Here is a 9,649-nt window from a genome sequence, read left to right as displayed (position 1 = left end):
TTATCTATCTTCCCCATAAGAATGCAAATCTTGTATAAACTTAGTATTTCTTAAATAATCTCAGTTTTATTCACCATATATTCCCAGCTCCTAAATCTATGCCTGGCATTTAAAAAGAACACAACAAATATTTGATAAATGAATGAATGTATATATATTTTTTAAACACAAAGACTTTCACAATAATCAATAGGCATTAGAATGCTTCAAATAAATTTAAGAAACTCATATGTATAGCATGCTAACAATGTATTAGGTTCTGGGTAGCACCTTACAGGCATGAGCTTGAGGAATTTTCATAGCAGATCTTACATGATTGGTCTTATTATAAGCAATATGAAGACAAAATGCTAAATAACTAGCTTAAGAAGTGAAGATCAGCACATGGGGAATATGGGTTCAAATACTGGCATGTCTGATTCCAGAGTCCATTTTCTTTCTGATATGATGAAAACATGTCTTTTTAAACTTAGAAATATCAACAACAATAAAAAAGATGAAATCAAGCCTTCATTTAAAAGAGGGCAACTAAATGCCTGACAAGGATTCCAAGTGTGTGAAAAGTATAAATCCTAGCTTTTAGAAGGAAAAACACTGAATAGGCCAGGCAAAGGGCTAAACAGAGATTATAAAGGCAGACTCACACATTCAAGCAAACCAAGAGACTGGGGTAGAGAAATTGCTCTGAAAACCCCATCTTCTGTTTTTGTTTTGTTTTGTTTTGTTTTTCTTTTATGACCATTGCTGAAACAGCTGTAGCCAAAATGAAGTTCAATCATTTTGTGATGTCTGATCAGGGCAAGAAACATGAAAATCAATTTCAATGTACCTTCCCACATTTGCAGGAAGATTGTCTTTCCCTCTTTCCAAAGAGCTGAGACAGAAGTACAATGTTCCATCCATGTCTATCTGAAAGGATGATAAAGTTCAGGTTGTATGAGGGCACTACAAAGGTCAGCGAATTGGCAAAGTATCCAAGTTTACAGAAAGAAATATATCCTCTAGGAAGTAGGAAGCAAGATGGCAGAAAAGTAGGAGATGAAATATTATTAGGTCCCAGGAGTTCAGCTAGACAGTTATCAAACCACTCCCAACACCTACAAACTCAACACATAGAATTCATGGCATTTTCCCCTTGATCCTTTAAGTCTTGCAAAGTTAAATCTTTTAAATTTCATTTTTTTCTTATTCTATTTTTTTAGCTTTTCCTCTTTCCTCTTTTAATGTTTTTTAACAACTTAAAAGAGAAGAAGAGCAGTAATTCTAGGAAGAGAAAATTGACCACTTTCTGGAAGGTAGGACATGCAGAGAAGTGAATCCGAAGCAACAGGAAGATAGACTCTAGGGGGAGGGGCTGTCTCCTGGCAAGTGGTGGAGCAACAGAGCACAAAATCAGAACTTTTCGAAGTCTGCTCCACTGAGGGATGTCACTTCAGAGGTTAAGCATGGCGTGAAGCCCTCGTGGGGTCAGTGTGGTCTCAGGACCCATGGGGTCACAGAAAGACTGGGGGTGTCTGAGTGTGACAGAGCTGCCAGGTATCGGAGCAGAGAAGCCAGCTACAGAGACAGAGCCGAGCAGTAGTCTTTCAACTTAATTGGGGTTACTTTATTTTTTTTTAAAGATTTTATTTATTTATTTGACAGAGAGAGAGAGCCCAAGTAGGCAGAGAGGCAGGCAGAGAGAGAGAGGAGGAAGCAGGCCCCCTGCAGAGCAGAGAGCCCGATGCGGGGCTCGATCCCAGGACCCTGAGATCATGACCCGAGCCGAAGGCAGCGGCTTAATCCACTGAGCCACCCAGGCGCCCCAATTGGGGTTACTTTAAACCATGATCCAAAGCATAGTTGAGCCACTGCTCTTTGAGCAGGGACTCCACAAGTGGCAGATCAAGAGAGACCCCCTCCTTCCTCCCTGGGAGGACCAGAGCAGGAGCATGCAGTAGGAATCTGCTAAGTTTGGAGAGTTCAAACAGGGCCATGCACCAGAGATAAAAATGCTTGGTCACAGGCCGGATGAGTTCAGAGTGTGGCCGGAGACCAGGGAGACAGGAGGGATTGACTGTTTTGCTCTTAAGGGCACACTGAGGAATGAGCCCTAAGCTCTTAACTCCAATGGGGCCAGAGATTGGGAGGCTGTCATCTTCATTCCCATCCTCCAAAGCTGTAAGGAAAGCATTCAAGGAACAAAGGCTACAGAGAGCAAACCCGAGCAGATTACTTAGCCTGTCCCTTGGCAAGGGCGATACAATTCCACCTCAAGCAAGGATGTTTGAGAATCACTGTGACAGGCCCCTATCCAAGAAGATCAGCAAGAATATCCAGCCAAGACCAAGTTCACCAACCAATGAGATTTGCAGAACTCAAGAGCTAGGGGAAAGCAATACACAGAATTCATGGCTCTTTTCCCATGATCCTTAAGTCTCACAAAGTTAAATCTTTTAAATTTCATTTTTTTCTTGTTCTATTTTTTAGGTTTTCCTCTTTCCTCTTTTAATGTTTTTTAACTGTTTTATCTTATCAATATCTATTTCAAAAAATCTTTTTAAATTTTCATTGTTATAGTCATATTTTATCCCTTCATTGTATTTAACCTTACTTTTTGTATGCATATAGGTTTTTTTTTCCTTTAAAATTTTGGGATACAATTTCTTCTATAATAGACCAAAATATACCTTAAATCTAGTGCATGGCTTTGTACTAGTCTTCAGCCTGATCACATTATCTCCTCTTTTTTTTTCTTTTTACAACCAACTTAACTTATCAATTCCCATTTTAGAATCTTGTTTAATCTTCATATTTACACTCATATTCCACCCCTTCATCATGTTTACCTTAATTTTTGTATATATATCAGTTTTTCTTTCTTTAAAATTTTGGGAGGTAGTTTCTTCTAAGAGACTAGAATACACCCAAAATCAAGTGCATGGTTCTGTTCTATTCACCAGTCATATATATATATATACACACACACATATATATATAATATTTTATATATTTTTATATTAAATATATAACTAAATGTAAAATATAAAATAATATAATATAAAATATAAAATACTTTATGTATTTTATATATCTTACATATTTATATAAATTATACATATATGAATATAAATTTATTTATTTATTTATTTATTTTTAATGTTTTCCCCTTCTTCTACCCCAGTATTGGGTCACTTCTGATTTTGCTAGCATATATTTTTCTGGAGTCTTTGTCACCCTTTTAATATTTTATTCTCTCATTCATACATTCTTATCTGGATAAAATGACAAGGCAGGAAAACTCACCACAAAAAAAGAACAAGAGGCAGTACCGATGGCTAGGGACCTAATCAATACAGGCATTGGTAATATGTCAGAAGTAGAGTTCAGAATGACAATTATCAAGGTGATAGTTGGGCTCAAAAAAGGCATGAATGATGTGAGAGCGTCCCTTTCTGGAGAAATAAAATCCTTTCTGGAGAAAAAAAGAACTAAAATCTAAACAATCTGAAATCAAAACAGATACTAATGAGGTACAATAAAAAATGGAGGCTCTTACTGCTAGGATAACTGAAGCAGAAGAGAAAATTAGTGATATAGAAGACTAAATGCTAGAGAATAAAGAAGCTGAGCAAAAGAGAGACAAACAACTACTAGACCACGAGGGGAGAATTTGAGAGATAAGTAATACCATAAGATGAAACAATATTAGAATAATTGGGATCCTAGAAGAAGAAGAAAGAGAGAGGGGGACAGAAGGTATATTGGAGCAAATTATAGGAGAGAATTTCCCTAATATGGGAAAGGGAACAAGCATCAACATCCAGGAGGTACAGAGATCTCCCCTCAAAATCAATAAAAATAGGTCCACACCCTGTCATCTCATAGTAAAACTTAAAAGTCTTAGGGACAAAGAGAAAGTCCTAAAAGCAGCTTGGGATAAGAAGTCTGTAACATACAATGGTAGAAATATTAGATTGGCAGCAGACTTATCCACAGAGACATGGCAGGTCAGAAAGGACTGGCATGATACAGTCAGAGCACTTAACAAGAAAAATATTCAGCCAAGAATACTATATCCAGCTAGGCTCTCATTGAAAATAGAAAATAGATGAAAATTGAAAATAGATGAAGTTTCCAGGAAAAACAAAAACTAAATATTTTGCAAGCACTAAGCCAGCCCTGTAGGAAATATTGAAAAGGTCCTTTAAGCAAAGAGAGAGCCTAAAAGTAATAGACCAGAAAGGAACAGAGACAATATACAGTAACAGTCACCTTACAGGCAATATAATGGCACTAAATTCATATCTTTCAGTAGTTACCCTAAATGAAAATGGGCTAAATGTCCCAGTCAAAAGACACAGGGTATCAGAATGGATAAAAAAAAAAAAAAAAAAAAAAAAAAAAAAAAAAAAAAAAAAACAAGATCTATCAATATGCTGTCTATAAGAAACTCATTTTAGACCCAAAGACACCTCCAAATTTAAAGTGAGGGGGTGGAAAATAATTTACCATGCTAATGGACATCAAAAGAAAGCTGGGGTGACAATCCTTATATCAGATAAATTAGATTTTAAGCCAAAGACTTAGATAAGACAAAGACAAAGATAAGAGATGAGGAAGGACACTATATCATACTCAAAGGGTCTGTCCAACAGGAAGATCTAACAATTTTAAATATCTATGCCCCTAACAAGGGAGCAGCCATTATATAAACCAATTAATAACAAAATCAAGGAAACACATTGAAGCTAATACAATAAGAGTAGGGGACTTTACCACCTCCTCACTGAAATGGACAGATCATCTAAGCAAAAGATCAACAAGGAAATAAAGCCTTTAAATGACACTCTGGTCCAAATAGACATCACAGATATATTCAGAACATCCCATCCCAAAGCAATAGAATACACATTCTTCTCTAGGGCACATGGAACATTCTCCAGAATAGATTACATCCTCGGTCACAAATCAGGTCTCAACCAGTACCAAAAGATTGGGATCATTCCCTGCATATTTTCAGACCACAATGCTCTAAAGCTAGAACTCAATCACAAGAGGAAAGTTGGAAAGAACTCAAATATATGGAGGCTAAAGAACATCCTACCGAAGAATGAATGGGTCAACCAGGAAATTAAAGAAGAACTGAGAAAATTCATGGAAACAAATGAAAGTGAAAACATAACTGTTCAGAATCTTTGGGACACAGCAAAGACAGTCCTGAGAGGAAAGTATATAGCAATACAAGCCTTTCGCAAGAAACAAGGTAGGTCTCAAGAACACAACCTAACCCTACACCTAAGGGAGCTGGAGAAAGAATAGCAAAGAAAGCCTAAACCCAGCAGGAGAAAAACCCAAAGTGAATATCATTCTCAATGGGGAAAAACAGGGCTTTTCCGCTGAGGTCAGGAACACGGCAGGGATGTCCACTACCATCACTGCTATTCAACATAGTACCAGACGTCCTAGCCTCAGCTATCAGACAACAAAAAGAAATAAAGGCATCCAAATTGGCAAAGAAGAAGCCAAACTCTCACTCTTTGCAGATGTTATGGAAAACCCAGGAGACTCCACTCCAAAACTGCTAGAACTCATACAGGAATTCAGTGAACTGTCAGGATATAAAATCAATGCACAGAAAGCAGTTGCATTTCTATACACCAACAGCAAGACAGAAGGAAGAGAAATTAAGGAGTCGATCCCATCTACAATTGCACCCAAAACCATAAGATACCTTGGAATAAACCTAGCCAAAGAGGCAAAGAATCTGTGGCTCAGAAAACTATAAAGTACTCGGGAAAGAAATTGAGGAAGACACGAAGAAATGGAAAAATGTCCCATGCTCATGGATTGGAAGAACAAATATTGTGAAAATGTCTATGCTACCTAAAGCAATCTACACATTTAATGCAATCCATATCAAAATAGCATCCTTTTTTTTTTTTCAAAGAAGTGGAACAAATAATCCTAAAATTTATGTGGAACCAGAAAAGATTCTTAATAGCCAGAAGAATGTTGAAAAAGAAAGCCAAAGTTGGTGGCATCACAATTCCAGATTTCAAGCTCTATTACAAAGCTGCAATCATCAAGACAGTATGGTCCTGGCACAAAAACAGACACATAGATCAATGGAACAGAATGCAGAGCCCAGAAATTGACCCTCAACTCTATGGTCAACTAATCTTCGACAAAGGAGGAAAGAATGTCCAATGGAAAAAAGACAGGCTCTTCAACAAATGGTGTTGGGAAAATTGGATAGCCACATGCAGAAGAATGAAACTGGACCATTTCCTTACACCACACACAACAATAGACTCAAAATGGATGAAGGACCTCAATGTGAGACAGGAATCCATCAAAATCCTTGAGGACAACAAAGATAGCAACCTCTTCCACCTCAGCTGCAGAAACTTCTTCCTAGAAACATCGCCAAAGGCAAGGGAAGCAAGGGCAAAAATAAACTATTGGGACTTCACCAAGATCAAAACCTTTTTTTTTTTCTTAAAGATTTTATTTATTTATTTGACAGAGAGAAATCACAAGAGAGGCAGGCAGAGAGAGAGGAAGGGAAGCAGGCTCTCTGCCGAGCAGAGAGCCCGATGTGGGACTTGATCCCAGGATCCTGAGATCATGACCCGAGCCGAAGGCAGCGGCTTAACCCACTGAGCCACCCAGGCACCCAAAACCTTTTACATAGCAAAGGAAACAGTCAACAAAACCAAAAGAAAACCAACAGAATGGTAGAAGATATTTGCAAATGACATATCCAAGATCTATAAAGAACTTATCAAACTCAATCCCCAAAGAAGAAATAATCCAATGAAGAAGTGGGCAGAAGACATGAACAGACATTTCTGCAAAGAAAACATCCAGATGGCCAAGAGACACATGAAAATTGCCCCATATCACTTGGCATCAGGGAACTACAAATCAAAACCCCAATGAGATACCAGCTTACACCAGGCAGAATGGCTAAAATGACAGTTGTTAGTGAGGATGCAGAGAAAGGGGAATCCTCTTAAATTGTTGGTAGGAATATAAGCTGATGCAGCCACTCTGGAAAACAGTATGGAAATTCCTCAAAAAGTTGAAAATAGAGCTACCCTATGACCCAGCAATTACACTACTGGGTATTTACCATAAAGATACAAATGTAGTAATCCAAAGGGGTACGTGCACCTGAATGTTTACAGCACCAATGTCCACAATAGCCAAATTAAGGAAAGAACTTAGATGTCCATCCACAGATGAATAGATAAAGAAGATATGGTATGTATATACAATGGAATATCATGCAACCATCAAAAGAATGAAATCTTGCCATTTGCAATGATGTGGATGGAACTGGAGGGTATTATGCTGAGCGAAATAAGTCAATCAGAGAAATACAATTATTATATGATCTCTGATATGAGGAATTTGAGAGGTGGGGGGACTTGGAGGGAAGGAAGGAAAAAAATGAAACAAGATGGTATCAGAAGGGAGACAAACCATAGGAGACACTTTTTTTTTTTTAATTGATTTGAGAGACTGACATCACAAGTAGGCAGAGAGGCAGGCAGAGAGAGAGGAAGGGAAGCAGGCTCCCTTCTAAGCAGAAGACCTGATGCGGGGCTCAATCCCAGGACCCTGGGATCATAACCTGAGCTGTAGGCAGAGGCTTTAACCCACTGAGCCACCAGGCATCCCCATAAGAGACTCTTAATCTCAGGAAAGAAACTGAGGGTTGCTGGGGTGTGGGCGGGTAAGGATAGGGTGGTTGGGTTATGGACATTGCGCAGGGTATGTGCTATGGTAATTGCTGTGAAATGTATAAGCCTGATGATTCACACATGCATACTCCTGGGGCAAATAATACATTGTATATTAATAAAAATAATTTTTTAAAAATGTGTCCTCTACATTGAGCATGTACAATAGGAGAAGCTAATGACACGACTGTCCATGTGGGCACTCAGCCCTGCAAGGTGTTTATCACTAGGCTAAAACTGGACAAACACAGCAAGAATATCTTTGAATGTAAACCAAATCTTGCCAGGTGGAAAAGGAAAAGTGCAAATATAAAGAAGTAACAACTGAGAAGGTGAAGGAATAAAGTAATCTTATATATAATCTTCATTACATAAATTGTTAAAATGAAAAAAAAAATCCCTTTCCAACCCTATCCCTGGACACAAGGATAAGTGACAGTTCCAAGTTCTTGCTAATTGATTTGACATCAATTTGTGTTAGAAAACTGAGATAATCAAATAATTCCAGAAATAAAATTAGGGTCCTTTTAAGTAAAGAATTCTTCTATGTTGGTCAATTAGCAAATAGTGGAGGGAGCTTTCCTTTGCTCTTCTGCTGGTCATGTGAATAAACCAGGGATTGGTTTTGCCTCTTCTTCTTTTTCTTCTTTCTTTGAAAGATGTGCTATGTTCAAAAAATAATCCAGAAAACAAAAAGAAAGAGGGTAAATGTCAGAGTATACCCCAGACACAAGGAGACATTCTTGGGAAATGTAAGTATCTGAAACTTTTCAAAACCACATCAATATAAAAAAGAGGTTACATGAATGACTTTTGAATATTGAAACTTCAAGTGTGTTAGCAAATCAGAAAGTCTATAAAAGAAGACAAGAGTCTTTCTAATATCTCTTAAGATCTCTATCATATAACAGATAAACAGAGGTTCTAAAGGGACATTTAGATAAGTAATTCACATTTTGAGCCAACAGAAACCTCCTATTGATGAGAATATTCCAATTGCCAGCATCTCTCAACACACACAGAATAAGTCCCTTAAGATTTCAATGCCTCATGTTATTTGATCTGAAGTTTCACTGGTTTTTATGTCAGAATTAACACCTCAAAGAAAACTGAAATTTATGTAAAATTTTAGGATTTTAGAAGCATTTTGTATTTTGGCTTTTTAAAGAGAATTTTGTAGAAGAGAAGTAAAATATTGAGATTCAGCCATACCAGAGGGAGGGAAATAAAGTTGAATTTACTAGGTGAAATCAAGGTTTCCGTACCAAGAGGTTCAAATGTACATGTTCACAATCTTTGGTTTCTCTATTACACATCTCTTATGTTCATTGACATACTGCCCAATAGGTATATTTACTTCTTTCTAATAGTTAGAAACGTAGCATAACTTGTGATGTACCTCAAATGAGAAGATTCTTCAACACACCAAATTTCATGTTATAGGGGCTAGCTAGCTCTGTACTAAGACTTGGGTGATAGCTGCAGCTCTTCTGAAACTAGTACTGGAAGGTGCTAATATCTTAGGAAGTACTTAAAGATTTAAAATTGTCTCTTCGTAATGTAAGGTTGAGCAATGTATAAAGAAAAAGGGCGGGGCGCCTGGGTGGCTCAGTGGGTTAAAGCCTCTGCCTTCAGCTCAGGTGGTCCTGGGATAGAGCCCTGAATCGGGCTCGCTGCTCAGCAGGGAGCCTGCTTCCTCCTCTCTCTGCCTGCCTCTCTGCCTACTTGTGATCTCTATCTGTCAAATAAGTAAATAAAATCTTAAAAAAAAAAAAAGAAAAAGAAAAAGGGCTGGCAGAAATTCAGCAACCAGAAATCTAGGTCTCCCAGCAAAAGGCAGCTGGACAAGTCTAAAAGACAGCAAGATAGTACTCATTGGTCAAACATTTGTTTCTCCATTTGCATGGGAAAATTAGATT

The 9,649-nt window shown here is 37.8% G+C and overlaps 1 pseudogene; it reads left to right on the top strand.

Moving 5' to 3' along the window:
* The first annotated feature begins 764 nt into the window (after nucleotides 1–764).
* LOC123950798 lies at nucleotides 765–8,074 on the top strand (annotated as a pseudogene).
* Nucleotides 8,075–9,649: the final 1,575 nt, after the last annotated feature.

The sequence above is a fragment of the Meles meles genome, chromosome 9 (genome assembly GCF_922984935.1).
Source record: "Meles meles chromosome 9, mMelMel3.1 paternal haplotype, whole genome shotgun sequence".
NCBI lineage: Eukaryota > Metazoa > Chordata > Mammalia > Carnivora > Mustelidae > Meles > Meles meles.
Note: the sequence above shows the minus strand (reverse complement) of the source record. Positions and strands in the feature narration are given on the sequence as shown.